This window comes from Sciurus carolinensis, chromosome 14 (genome assembly GCF_902686445.1).
Source record: "Sciurus carolinensis chromosome 14, mSciCar1.2, whole genome shotgun sequence".
Lineage (NCBI taxonomy): Eukaryota > Metazoa > Chordata > Mammalia > Rodentia > Sciuridae > Sciurus > Sciurus carolinensis.
Genome location: NC_062226.1, coordinates 70,251,071 through 70,266,034, shown reverse-complemented (window position 1 = coordinate 70,266,034; position 14,964 = coordinate 70,251,071). Strand labels below are relative to the sequence as shown.

Below are 14,964 nucleotides of genomic sequence, written 5' to 3'. Positions count from 1 at the left end.
TGTACCACTGAGCCACATGTCTAGTTTCTACTAGGCCTTGGGTTCAATCTCCAGCACCAAAAAGAGGAAGAAAAATTGCATCTTCACGTGTGCATACCTATTTATTTATGCATGTTTACCCAAATGACTCCCAAACCTAATTTTATATCAGAAGCACCAGGTACTATTAAATTTCTACAAAGCCTCTGACTTAGTAACTCTGGAGTAGTTGACAAGTTTCCACTTTTACTAATTTCCAGGTGATGCCCCAGACATTACTGAAGCACTGAGAAAAGCATTCACTGGAGGTTGGGGGGTGTGGCTCAGTGGCAAAGTGCTTGCCTACCATGGTTACTTAAGGTGCTGGGTTTGAGCCTCAGGACCACCAACATAACAACAAAAAAACCCATTCATCTGAAATTTTCTCTCATGTATGGACTGTAAAATAGCATTTGTTCACTAGATAAAACACTGCATATATTGTTATTTCAGAAAAGATCATCTGGTAGGAGAAACTTTTTCTCTTTTGCCTCACTAGAGTTAAAAGGAATGAAAATGAGAAAGTAAGAATCTTCCACTGAGGGAGCATTTTCTGACAAATATTTCCCTTTTGAATTATCTTCAGTCACTTCAAAACTGTAAATTCCTTTCTAAAAGTTAATGACCTCATTCTGATGAAAATCCTAACACAATTGAAGTCGAGGGTTTTAAGAAACAGAAGACAGAGCCTGAGACGAATATGAAGAATCTCCACTGTTCAGCTACTTATTAAGTTTTCCCAAATCCTTGACCACTCATGTAATCTGAATCACATTCTTGATCTATAACAATGACTTAGGTGATAAATGAAAGGTTTTATTCACCTATTCACAGTTATGTTCTTACGGGAAAGTACGTCCTCAAACCACAAGCTGGATCATTTTATGAAGATGCAAACAGATGGCTTTCATTATTAAAAGGCTTTCTAAGTTATGCACACATTTTTACAACTAGAATGATGTTGCTGGACCATTATATTCATGTAACATTAAAGCAGAAATAAAACAGTTGGAGCATTCTTTCTTGGCAAAAAGCTGGGAATTGAAACCAGGGCCTTGTGCATGCTGAGCAAATGCTCCATCACTAAGCCACACCTCCAGTCCTGCTTTAGAGTATTCTGGAAAATTATTTCAAACCTGTTTTTCCAAAGTCTTGTTGTGATCTCCTCCAATATTTACTAAGCAACAACTTTTTTCTTAAGGTTTATTCCAACTAGTTTTGCTGTTGTTGTTGTTTTTTCTTTCTTTCTTTTTTTTTTTTTTTTTTGTCATGCTGGGTATTAAACTCAGGGTCTAACTTTCACGAGCTCTACTGTTGAGCTACATCCCTAGATCATTATCCCAACTAATTTCATAAATGAGTCTGGCTCATTGTTTTGTTTTGTTTCTTTTTCTTTTTTTGGCTCATTGTTGTAAAAAACCTCATATCAACAGGACACCTAAGTACTGCCAGCCAAAAGAATTGCAGAGTGAAAAGATCACCAGGCTACTATGCTTAATTAGTGCCTGTCAAGTGGTGATTCCATCCCAGCCAAAACAAAAAGGAAATCCTCAGGGTCTATGGTTGTTTCTATTAAAAGAAAGCACACCCTACTCTAAGAACCAGGAATTATGCATAGTGCTTATCCATCCAGGCTACCCAAATGTTTGTTTATATTCTGTCCACTTGATCTTTCACTTTACATGCCTATTCAACCTTTTCTGTTCCCTACAAAACAAATATTATTAAAAGTATCCAGAAGACCCAGGAGCAGTACCCCTCGCCAGTAATCCCAGTGGATCAGGAGGCTGAGGTAGGAGGATCACAAGTTCAAAACTAGCCCTCAGCAACTCAGCAAAGCCCTAAGCAACTCAGTGAAACCCTGTCTCTAAATAAAATACAAAAAACGGGCTGGGGGTGTGGCTCAATGGTTAAGCGCCCCTGGGTTCATTCCCCGTACCAAAAAAAAAAAAAAAAAAAAAAATTACACTTGCCACAATAAAAACATCCTGAAACAAAAATTGCAGGATAATGTTAACTATATATCCAAATTGTGTAAAAAGTCAATCACCCTGGGGTGCAGGAGCTGCGATCCACGTGGCTGTAGTGCATTTGTCTAAGTAGGCAAAATGAAAATCCAAATAAAGGACAGGATGGAAATGTGTCCTAAATCACTTCTTTTCACTGGACAGAAAACTTCACCCCAAGACACCCTAACCTAGTGCTTCGCAAACTTAAGATACAGAGGGATTCCTGGGGATCTTGATTCAGCAGGCCTGGGGCTGGGTCTGAATTTCAAAAGGCCCCCAGGCAATGTTCCGAATCACTGTCTCCTCAACCAGGAAACCCAGAGAATAGATCCTATGTTTCAAATGAATAGGTTAAAGACTTCAATAACCTACTAACCACTGTTTGTAAAAATGTGCTGAGAAACTGAAGGGAAGCCTGAGAGAGGAGGCCTCCCAGCGGTACCCGCCCACCTGTAGGCCTAGAAGCAGCCACTGATAAAAGATAGTTGAGAGAGACTAAGTTGCACCGAAAGCCCTCATGCAAACTTCAGAACAGTTTGGAAAATACCCTTCTCAAGCTCAAAGAATGCCTGGCATTCGGTGGACTTTTTCCAACATAAAGATCTCCAACTTGTTCTGACTGAGAGTTCCCTATAGAAGCAGCTTGCGACACAATCCTTGGAAAACTGACAACGCCCTGCATGTTGACAATCTCGGCTCCACCCTTGCAAATGGGTGAGAAAATGCAAAAAATAAAAATAAAAAATTGTTTGCTTTTAAAAGTATTTCTCAAGGCTCTGTAATGCTGGGGACAGAGATTCCGGCTCTTTGAGCGGCGCGGGCTGGCGAACAGATCCCGGGCGGCCAGTCAGGCCGGGTGGAGAGGGCAGTTTTCGAGCCCCACGGCGAAGACTCTGCGGGTAGACCCAGCAGCCCCCACCTGCTTCCAACTAGCGCCTCCCTCCGCCCACGTCTATCCAAGACACAGGCTCCCGCCCCCTCAGATACCATGGACCGCTGCAACAGAAACTCAAAGGCCATTTTAATCTGGTTAAAGAGAAGCTCAGCAGAAACTGGAACGGTTTCCAGCCTTTGAACGAGAAAGGCCAAGCACCTGTAGATGCCCCAGGTGCGTGCGCACTCTTCTCAGATGACTCCCTGAAAGAACCCCTGTGATGCGCTGCTGTCCCCCGGGGGTGAAGAGGGAGGCAAAAGCTATAGAAGGGGGAAAAAGTCCAATAAACTACACCCCCAAATCCCACAAGGACATCCGGGGACAGTTGCCCGCGCTGCCCCTCAACCCTGCAGGCACCACCGATCCAGGACAAGAGCGCAATTTTGCACCTAGGAAATTCCTCCCTACCACAAGTCTGGAGAGGAGGAAAGGCACTGCGGCGACGCCCGAACACAGGTTGCCGCGCCCAGGATGGTTCTCCCCAGTCGCCCGGCGGGCAACCGCAAAATCCCAGCAGGCTCTGTTGGGGCCAGGGAGGAAAGAGGAGGGCAGTACTCGCCTGCAGAAGGGTGGAGTAGGTAACCGCCGAGACCCGCGCAGAGCTAAGGCGGCTCTCCCCGGTGCTTGCGACGCGGCGCCAGAGGCTGCGCCGGTGTCCCCTGCGCTCCCGGCGCTGGTCGCTGGCAGCGCCTGGCAGAGCTGGAGTACAGGAGGCTGCCCCGGGAATGGGTGTGCACGAGTGGCCTCCGCCGCTGCTCCTGTGTATTATTGTGACTCAAGCTATTTCCTGTTTGGAGGTTCGGGAGAAAGAAGAAAAAAAAAAAAAAAAAAAAAAAAAAAAAGTCGAAAAAATCCAGAATGGTGGAAAAGAGAGTTGGGCGGTGGCGAGTCCGAGAGTGGCCCAGGGCCGGAGGAGAGTGGTGGGTGGCTGTCACCTGCTCCCTTAGAGAACAGGAAAATTGCCAGGCGCGGAGACCCGGAAAAAACGACTCAACTTCTAAAGGGAAGGGCGAAGAGGGAGCCCTCACCCATGCCACCCAGCGGTGGGGTAGGAGTGGCGGCCCTGAAGGCGACGTTGTCACTAGAGCCCCTGTGTGCCCACTCCCTTTCTTGGCAAAATTGGCCGCGCCTTCTCGCCACACAAGTGCAAGAGGCATTCGCTGGGCTTCTTTATTTGTGCCCAGGTTTGCTTCCTTGATCCTCTTCTGGGGTGTGAGCAAGGAAGAGGGCAGCTCAGCCACCCCTTAAAGAACAGGGGCGCAATGGTGGTAGGCTATTGTGAAGTGTTTGGTGGGGCCGTTGTTTCTGTTAAGGGAAAAAGGGAAACAGTCTATTGATTTTAATGAAAAGTTAACTTTTTTATGATCAGTTTCCTTTCCCCTCCCCCACAAACCTCACCCTAAGCCAGGATCACTGAGTCGGAGGCCTCAATCCGGAAATACCGGTTCCTCCCAAGGGACAATAGGTGAGGGCGGGAGCGCTAACTGGAGGAGCCTTAGTCACTATGAGAATCCGTGTTAGGCTGGGAAAGCAGAATTCTCCCAGTGCCCAAGGCTGCCTCTGGCAAGCAGGTGCTCCTTCCTTCGATTTGACTTAGTCTTGTTAAAAATCCTGGAACGATAATGGGGAATTATTGTTTAATAGCTACCGAGTTTCAATTTGGTATGAGAAAAGGTTCTGGAGATGAATGAATGGTGGGGATGGTTACACAATGTGAAAGTATTTAATGTCACTGAATTGTACACTTAAAAATGGTTGAAATAGTAAATTTTATGTGGAATATATTTTATTTTAAAAATTCTGTGAAGGTTACCATCATTTGTTCTAGACAACAAAACTATTTCTCCTCCAATTTTTTTTATTTTATTTTATTTTTCTTGGTACTGGGGATTGAACCAGGGGCGCCCTATTACTGAGCTACATCCCCAGACCTTTTTATTTTTTAATTATTTTTTTTTAAATAGGGAGGCTGGCCTGGAACTTGCTATCCTTCTGCCTCAGCCTCCCCAGTGCTAGGCAAGCGCCATTATGCCTGCACAAACCTTTGCTGGAAGTAATGGAATGAGTAACAGTACCTGTTATAGAACTCAAGTTCACTTAGTTTTGCCTTCTGGGGACAATTGTCCACAAGCTGTGTCAAGAAGAGAGGAGATTAAGCCTAAAGGACAGCATAATTTTAAGAAAGATGACCAGTAATTTGTTAGAAAAAGAAAGTGTAAGCAAGGTGAACGAAAGTGTATAGTAGGTAGGTGCAATCCCAGACTTCAAAGCTGGAGACTGAGGCAGGAGGATTGAAAGTTCAAGGCCAACCTCAGCACTTTAGCAAGATCCTGTCTCAATATAAGCAATAAAAAGGACTGGAATATAGCTCAGTGGTAGAGCACCCCTTGATTCAATCCCCAATATAAGAAAGAGAGATGGAAAGAAAGTACACAGGATTCTACTATAATTTACCTTAAAAAGGAAGAACACCCATATATGTATTTTTTTTTATCATTGAAACTGGCAAAACAATCATTTTTTTTCTTTTTTGTCATTGATCAGATGGAAGCTAGCACCCCCCCCTATTTTTTAATGGAAAGACGAATTATTAAATAAAATGGTTAACTTATGAGGTAGGGAACAGGATGGAAGGGACAAGGGCAGGAACTAGATTTCTCTAAATAAACCTTGATTTAGAGATTTGACTTTGGAGTGATGTAAATGTTTTACCTAATTATGAAACAAAATGAAATCAGATTTTAAATAATCAGAAGCAAAGGCCAGCCAGGCACAGTGGCAAATGCCTAAAATCACAGCAACTCAAGAGGCTAGGGAAGAAAGTTGGCAAGTGTAAGACCAGCCTCAGCAACTTAGAGAGACCTTGTCTCAAAACACATAAATAAATAAGTATAAAGGGCTGGGGATATAGGAGATATAGCTGAGGATACAGCACCCCGGGTTTCATCCCCAGTAACCCCCCCCAAAAGTAAAACACAGTAAATAAATGTAGGTATCAAGTTACTGGCTTAATTATATAGAGGGAAATCATTTATCTTATTTGATTGTATATCCGTTAGGGATATCGCTAAGGATGAAGAGAATTTTAGAAAAGTAGATTTTTTAGCAGGACACGGTGGTACAATCCCAGCTACTCAGGAGACTGAGGCAGGAGGACTGGAAGTTCAAGGCCAGCCTCAGCAATTTAGCAAGCCCTTCGGCAACTTAGCAAGATCCTGCCTCAAAATAAAAAATAAAAAGTCTTGGGGATGTAGCTCAGTTGTAAAATGCCCCTTGGTTCAATCCTCAATACATTAAAAAAAAAAGTCCATGTTCTACCCAATGAAAACACTACCAGATAATGACTTATGACTTAACCTGACTGGAATAGGCAGTCTTAGAACCCTGATTGGCTCTCTAAAAGACAGTTTTTCTTTAAAAGGAGCTAGTCCTCCTTAGAGACATGATTGATTTTAAGTTTAAGGCAAAAAGTATCCAAAATGAACTGGGAATATTTTGTCAATTCAGAAAGCACAGAAATTACCAGAAACAAATAGGGAAATAGCCAATGGAATTCAGAATCAATTTGTGGAAGCTCCCACTGGCCAAAATGGGATAAATTTAAGCATCATTAAGAAAAATAATCACAATGAATTGAGACATGTTAAATATCTAGATACCCAAGAATCATAATCATGATTTTAAAAAAGCACTGTAGATGGTCAACTTTGGAAATTCAGAAGAACTCGTTCATTATTTTGAAGGCTGATAATAGTAAATAAAGGAAAAGAATTGTGCATTGCCCTTGTCTTTTTGGGGTTGACTCTATCCTTCTCAGGTACTCTTTCAGACTTTCTCAGCCTCACCATCTCTAATTTCAGCCACTGCTACAGCCAGAAGCTCTGGGTGGGCTCTGACCAGCTTCACACAGGAACAAACCTGAAAAAAACCTCACCTCTAACCTCTCACCTTAGGGTTCGTCATTTAAGTACTGTGGAGACTAGGGATCCATGGAAACTATCTAGGTGTCTGTGCCTACGACACCCTGAAATGTGGGTAAGTTAGTATTTCATGATCTGACCTTTCACCAAAGGGGGATAGATACCATCTTAGACAACCTCTCCCCTCCCACCTCTCCCCCAAGATGAACTATCCTGAGACTCATTCTGTATGTACATCTTATCTCTTGGTCATACAAGGCCAACCAATCAGGTGTTCATAACAGCAGCAGCCTACTCCTGAGGCTCTCGGGAGCTGGCTCTCCTGCTTCCCCCTCCCTCATTTCTTTCCCTAGGACCACAATAAAACCTTTGTCTCTAGGCTCTATTTCCTGGGAGAACCAGAACAAGACAGGTACAAAGTGTATTTCAGGATGACTAAATAGTTGACGATCTTATCCCAGCTAATTAAAAAGGAATAAGGAGATTTGATAAAACTGGTATTTTATAAAACCTTAATAAAAATGGATGGAAATGGTGCTCATCAAGGAATGGCCACTAACATCACAGAAAAGGCGATCACCGGGCATCATGTGCCATTTGATGGAAATACACAACTCCCCACGTGACACAATTTTGCCCAAAAGGGCAAATCTGAATCTGATCCAGCTTCAGTAGTAAACTACCAGCTTATAAAAACTACTAGAAGGGGCTGAACATGAGGGTGCACACCTGTAATCCCAGCAACTCTGGAAGCTGAGGCAGGAGGGTTGCAAGTTTGAGACCAGCCTCAGCAATTTAGCAATCCCTCTCTCAAAATAAGATATAGAAAGGGCTGGGGATGTAGCTCAGTGTTAAAGTGCCCCTGAGTTAAATCCCCATTACCAAAAAATAAAGTAAATAAATAAAAATAAAAAAGTCTGGGATGTAGCTGAAAGAAAATGTTCCTGGGTCCAACTCCCAGTACCAAAACAAGTAGATACAGATGTTTGGAGGGCTGGGGATATAGCTCAGTTGATAGAATGCTTGACTTCCATGCATAAGGCCTTGGGTTCAATACCCAGTACCACACACACACACACAGAAAGCTAGTTATTTGGAGAAATTTTATATTCTCTCAGCTGGTGAAGATTTATTGGAAAAAAAATTTAATATATTTTTAGTCGTAGATGGACACAATACCTTTATTTTATTTATTCTTTTTTTTATGTGGTGCTAAGAATCAAACCTGTGTCTCACACATGCTAGGCAAGTACTCCACCACTAAGCCACAACCCTAGTCCTAAAGAAATTTTTTAAAATGATTTATTCACATGCCATTGGTTTTAGTATACGGAATTGATTTTGGTGGGGTTCAACACTGATCTGTGCCTAGGAACACTTGCAGTGAGATAAGGTCTCTAAAAGAATGTTGTAGGGAGGGGAAGCTGGCCACTCTCCTTATCTCCAGCTCTTAGGAGAGGATCTAAACAGAGTGAACTTGGTTGTAAAATAAAAGAATCTACTCTAAAATATTTGAAGAAAAACACCTGCGCAGTGGGCACGCAACCTATCCTATGTAGGTTCGTCCAGCTTGTAGGCAAGGTGCTACCCTCCATTGTATCCAGGTCTGCCCCTACCCAGGAGTGAGCAAGTAGTAAAATATCCATCACCTCTCTGTTAAGTCCTCCAAGTTCTCTCTTTGGAATTGGTACATAGTATGCTTGGGGCATTTGCAGCCCTGGGCTTGAACGACATCGCTACTCTATGTGCTGGGGATATGCGCATGCACACGCCTGTTTAATTTCTTTCTGTATCTGAAATGAAATGAATATTTCCAACAAGACTTGGATTTTGTGTTGCATGAGTTCAGGTAGGAAGAAAGGGACTCTGGCTGACCTAGGTGGTAAATGACATTTTCTTTGTTTCCCTCACCCACTCTTTTCTTTCTGGGCACATGCTGTATATATTCCTTTGTCCGCGTTTTCCTATCATCAGCACAATAGCATTTTCAGTAACTAACAGACATTTCCACTCTGGAGACTCAACATTTTAAGTTCTGTTGGGAAAAATAAAATGAGACGCCTTCATGGGTCACAGGGGCAGTATATGAAATGTGGAGTGAGATCTCTGAGTTCTGACTCCTGTCACTGCACCAGGGCAGTTCCATGGAAGCCAGTATCCCTTTCTGGGAGACAAAGCCCTATTCTGCTGCCCCTGGTGACAGAGAGCACTGTGTTCTCTGTCCTGCGGTTCTGCAATCAATACGGTTCCTCACCTGCACGATGGACGAACAGGAACAGTAGTGTTAGATCCAGGGTAAAGGGGTCACTTGCTTTGACAGGACTGGGATTTACTTTGCTGGCACTGGGAATACCACCGAGCATCAGAAAGAACCCTTGCTTCTCTTCTCGGCTTAGCTACTCACTGCTGTGTGATCCTGAGTTACGCAGTCTCCTTGCCCTTTGACCCAGCAACTCCATCTCTTGTATCTAACTAAAAAAAGTGCTCACACAAGTATCTGAAAGAAGTATATTTAAGAATGCTTATTCTTGTGTGTCTGGAATGGCAAAAACTTAAAATTAAATGCCCATAAAAATGGTACATCCATAAGTCCTGTATTTTGGTGCCTTTAGAGGGTGGTCTTCCTTCCTTCCTTCCTTCCTTCCTTCCTTCCTTCCCTCCCTCCCTCCCTCCCTCCCTCCCTCCCTCCTTCCTTCCTTCCTTCCTTCCTTCCTTCCTTCCTTCCTTCCTTCCTTCCTTCCTGATTGAACCCAGGGTCCCTCTTCTACTGAGCTACATCCCAGCCTTCTTTTTAACTTTGAGACATGGTCTTGCTAAGTTGCTGAGGCTGGCCTCAAACTTAAGATCCTCCTACCTCAGCCTCCCAAGTTGCTAGGATTACAGCACGTATCACCGCTCCGGCTACTGGGTAGTTTTCTATGTGGAGTGTTCAGAGCTTTGTTTTGGCTCTAAAATGAATACTCATTTAATGTTACAAATCTAAAATTTAATTTTTTCCTTAAACTTTATTTTTGCAAGTGTTTTTATTCTGTTTTGTAAAACTAGCATTTTTGTCATTTACAAAATATTATAGAATTTGCCACATAAAAATAATGTACAGAATATCTATGTGTTTTGGGAGCACATAATAAAATGAGCACATGAACCCACCATGCAGTGTATGGATAGAATATTGCCAACAGTTTGAAGTCACCATGTGCCTTCCAAATTCTAAACCCTTTCTTCTCCATTCTTTTCCAAATCATTGCTACCCTAAATTATGCCTTTATTTTTAAAAAAGTTACCAGACATGTACATTGTGCTAGTCAACTTTCTGTCACTATAATAAATTCCTGAAATATTCAACTTATAAAGAGAAAAGGCTTATAATTTTAGACGTTCCAGTCCATGGTCTGTTGGCCCCATTTCTTTGGGCAAGGAAGCACATCATGGCATGTGACAGAGCAAAATTGCTTACATCATGGCCAGGGAGCAAAAGAGAGTGGGGGCGGGGGGGCTCTTCCCATAATCCCCATCAAGGGCTCAACCCCAGTAACCTAAATAACCTTCTACTAGGCCCACCTCTTAAAAGTTTCCACTACCTCCCAATAGTACCACCTGGGGGACCAAGATTTTAATACCTGGACCTTTGTGGGACATTTGAGATCCAACTAGCATACATTTTCCTAAACAATATATTATATAGATTCACTTGTTTTGAGCTTTAGGAAAACAGAATTACACTGTATATAGTCTTTGGCAACCAGCTCTTTTCAATGCAAATTACATTTCTAAGATTTATTCAGGTTGTTGAATAGAGCTGTATTTCAGTCAATTTTACTGTTGCATAATATACCATTCCTATGTTTGATTCTAAAATTTCCTTTGATAAAAAGATGCCGCCTTGTAGGTAATCACTTCTTTTCCCCTCCTCTCCTCTAATCTCCCCGATTCGCCTCTCCTCCTCTCCTTTCTTTGTGCTGGGGATTGAATTCAGGGCCTCCCACGTATTAAACAGACATTAACACTGAGTTACGCCCCAGCCCTGACAATTACTTTCTTAATGAACGTCGGAGAAAAAAATTTTAGGTGATTGCATGATCAGATTTTGTAGACAACAGTTGTCATTCTTCTTTTTGCCCATGACATTGGGGGGTTTGCTTTCTAAATATGTTTAAAGTTACATAGCTACCAAGAAAACACACAAGTGAAACTCACTAAACCCTACTTACACCTACGTTCCCTCCATCATTTCAAAAAGTGGGGGCCCTATCCTTACATCCCTGGATTACTAATTTTCCTTCGTTCATAGAAATCTGTACCTTCCACTGAGGCCAATTACTTGAGTGGATTTTACCTTTCTTTGGCTCTTATGATTTGTGAACGTCTTTCCTTCCTAAGTCCTTCAAGACCTTGGGACTTGATGCGTTCTGATTCTTTTGGTCTACTTCTTGTCTTAGACTGCGCAATTCTGGCAGACATTAAAATGACAACCAATGAGGGTAGTAACCATCATGGAATCTAGATAGCTTTGTTTTAGATAGCTTTGTGTCATTGTGACCAACAGATCTGACAAGAACAAGGTGGAGGAGGAAAAGTTTATTCAGGGCTCAAGGTTTCAGAGGATTGCTCTGGGCCCAAGATTAGGCAGAACATCATGGCAGAAGGGTGTGGTGCAGGAAAGTGGCTCAGAACACAGCAAATAGAAAGTAGAGATTCACTCATCAGGGATAAAAGATAAACCCCAAAGGCATGCCCCCAGTGACCTAGCTCCTCCATCCTCTCCCCATCTGCCTACAGTTACCACCCAGTTAATCCATATGGGTGATTTAATGCCCTGATTAGGTTACAGCTCTCATAACCCAATCATTTCATCTCTACTTTCCTGCACTGTCTTAACACACGAATTTTGGGGGGGATACTGAGGGAGATGTAGGAGGGCTTAGGTGGTCAGGACGAGATGGTGACTGAGGAGGTCGGGGCAGGGCCAGAACAAAGGAGTTGGAGAGGTCTTCTGATGAGGTCAACTTCCTGCTTAACAAAAGTCTTCATGGACACAAGCAGGGGTCCCAATCAGACAGACACTTCCTTACTCATGCTCCTAAGCAGCAGATCCAATAGAAAAACTAAAACAGAGCCAGGGCTGGTGGCACATGCCTATAATCCAAGCAGCTCAGGAGAGGAGGATCACGAGTTCAAATCCAGCCTCAGCAACTTAGCGAGGCCCTAAGCAACTTGGTGAGACCCTGTCTCAAAATAAAATACAAAATAGGGCTGGGGATGTGGCTCAGCGGTTGAGAGCTCCTGGGTTTAATCCCTGGTAACAAAAAAAAAAAAAAAAAAGAAAGAAAAACTAAAACAGACATGTGGACAGAGCGGGTACAAATCAAAAATAGGAGAGTGTGGACGGGGAGGAGATAAGGAAAGGAAGAAATTCCAGAGACCATAAGAAGAACAGACCAAAACTTTCCCACCAGATTCACAGCTCTGGGGCCTCCCCTTCTTCTGGAGAAATCTCTCTGTCACTTTTGCAATAAACCTACTTCTCATTTGGTATCTCCTCCTCGTTCTGTTCTTCAATTCTTTGCTGAACCCAACACCCCTAGACGGTAACAATATCTCATATCTAAACCATAACACGAATATTTACTGTTCTAGTCTTCCCACTATTTTGCATGCCTGAACATTTTTCCTATATAAAAATTGGGGGATGGGGTTTGGATTTTGGGTATCTTTCTTGACTCTGATTTGGATTAATATTTTTCATCTATATAGTCCAATATGTGAAGTTCTCCAAGACACATTGCTAAGAAAGAAAGGCAAGTTGCAGAACAGTACTTATGGTCAGAACCTATTTATGCAATGAATATGGCCACATGTATATTCAAATTAACAGACAGATGGAAAGATGCCCAGCAACTTGGCAACAGTGGTTAACTGGAAAGGTGAGAGGTGATTTAAGGGGCAAGAGAACAGTGGTGAAGACAAACTTACACTTTTCTCAATACTGTTTTGAATGTAATTAAAAGCCAAAGTAAGGCTGGAGGTAGCCCAGTGGTAGAGCGCTTGCCTAGCATGCACCATGCCCTGGGTTCATTCTCAGCATTGGGGAAAAAAAAAAAAAAAAAAAAAGCCAAAGTAAAATAACTATATGGGGTGAACTAGAAGATTGCCAGTGGTCTATCTGGCTGACATCTGCAGTCATCCTAATGGAATGGAGGAGGTCTCATTGGGGACCTGGTCCTAAAGATTGAATTAGTCCAGCTGTATCTTTCCGAAATAGGTCATCCAACCAGGTGTGGTGGTGTATGCCTGTAATCCTAGCAATTTGGGAGGTTGAGGCAGGAGGATCTCAAATTTGAGGCCAGCCTCAGCAACTTAGCAAGCTCCTAAGCAACTTAGTGAAACTTAGTGAGATCCCGTCTTAAAATAAAAAAATAAAAAGAACTGAGGATGTGGCTCAGTGGTGAAGTACCCCTGGGTTAAATCCTCAGTACCGATAAAATAAAAAAAGAAAGAAAGAAAGAAAGAGAAATAAACCAGCCAATGTTGCTGTGGGTTTGATTCCCAGCACTACTAAAAAAAAAAAAAAGGTCAAGATTGCAAGGGCTGCATGACTAGCACTACTGAGTGTTCTTTCTGAACTTCATCCACAGCCCACCTGTCTGCCCTGAGGACAGGGCTGCTCTTGGACCCGGAGAAATCCTTGCTTTCTCCTCTGTGGAAACTCAGCAGGTAGCAGTTCCACTTTCTCTGAGCATTCGCAAAAATGGAGCAGCTAAATGTCCCCACTGGTAGGAGCTGCCAGTGTTGAGAAGAAAAACATGCTCAGTAACCACTAGATTAAAGATGACTTTGATCTCCTTCAAGACACTTTGAGAGTAGCCCATTCTACTTTACCAGAATGTGTTAAGTCATTCAATTTAACTCTCCATGCAATAGTTCAGAACCAGTGGCTACCTTTAGGTTTATCATTTCTATGGTCAAAGCCTTGACAAACTTCTCTGAAATATCAGTTCAAGCCAGGCACCGTAATCCCAGTGGCTCCGGAGGCCGGAGGATCACAACTTCAAAGGAAGCCTCCACAATTTAGTGAGCCCCTAAGCAATTTAGTGAGATCCTGTCTCAAAATAAAAAAATAAAAAGGGCTAGGGATGTGGCTCAGTGGTTCAGTGCCCCTAAATTCAATCTGTAGTACCAAAGGGGGGAAAATAAAATATCAGTTCAAATAAGTGACACGCTGCCTGCTTTATAGCATTCAGTGGTGTTGGTTATTTGGACTTTGGTAAACAGCTCATAAAGAAATACTTTGTGTTGGTCATTTGTTAACAGTCCAAAGATTACTGTAGTTTTAATTAAGCCTCTGATGAATACTAATTTTAAATTCAGATACAAGCACATAGTTTCTCTGGAGCGGGGATTGCCTATGAATTTCCAGTAGGAAAGAATATGGATGTAGACATAAATATACAGATAGAGATTGAAACCACTCTGGATGCGGGAACTCACGCAAGAGATTTCATTAAGCAGACAGGCAGAGTGAGAGAGAGAGAGAGCAAGTGAGAGAGGGAGCAAGAGTGAGGAGGAGAGAAAGAAAGTGAGAGAGGGAGAGTGAAAGCGAGGAGGAGAGAGAGAGAATGGCAGGGGAGCTATTCTTAAGTAGTAGAATTTCTTGGGCTAATAACAATGGGACAAGGGCTGGCTAGGAAGTTCCCGGGCTAACAATCTGGGTTGTAAAGTGGTGTGGGGGAGGAGAATAATGGTGGCAGCAAAATAGCAGATTTTATGCCAATAAAGATAAAGTCAGAAAATGAGGACATTATTACTGATAGTATCTAATGTAATCAGCTTGCTCATTTTGATGCTCAAAAAATTTTGAACAATAATTGTTTTATAATAATTACAACTGGTATTTTCATTTATGGACCAATAATAAAAATTAGAGGTTGAGACACAATTGAATTGCACCTACAGTCATTATGCATTAGGTAATAGTGAGGCAATTAGGAACATGACTAAAATAATGGGCTCACATTTTAATGAGTACTTTTTTGACATCCTACACCTGTGACACAGATCTGAGACTAAATAAACATGCTAATTG

The 14,964-nt window shown here is 42.5% G+C and overlaps 1 protein-coding gene across 1 annotated transcript in view; it reads right to left on the bottom strand.

Annotated features, from left to right (window-relative positions):
- Tjp2 (tight junction protein 2) overlaps positions 1-3,710 on the bottom strand; it is a 138,934-nt gene extending 135,224 nt beyond the window's left edge. The window contains exon 1 of the mRNA XM_047524530.1: positions 3,521-3,710. The gene's annotated coding sequence lies outside the window, so the exon portion shown is untranslated. The remainder of the gene's footprint in view (positions 1-3,520) is intronic.
- Between the last annotated feature and the right edge of the window lie 11,254 nt (positions 3,711-14,964).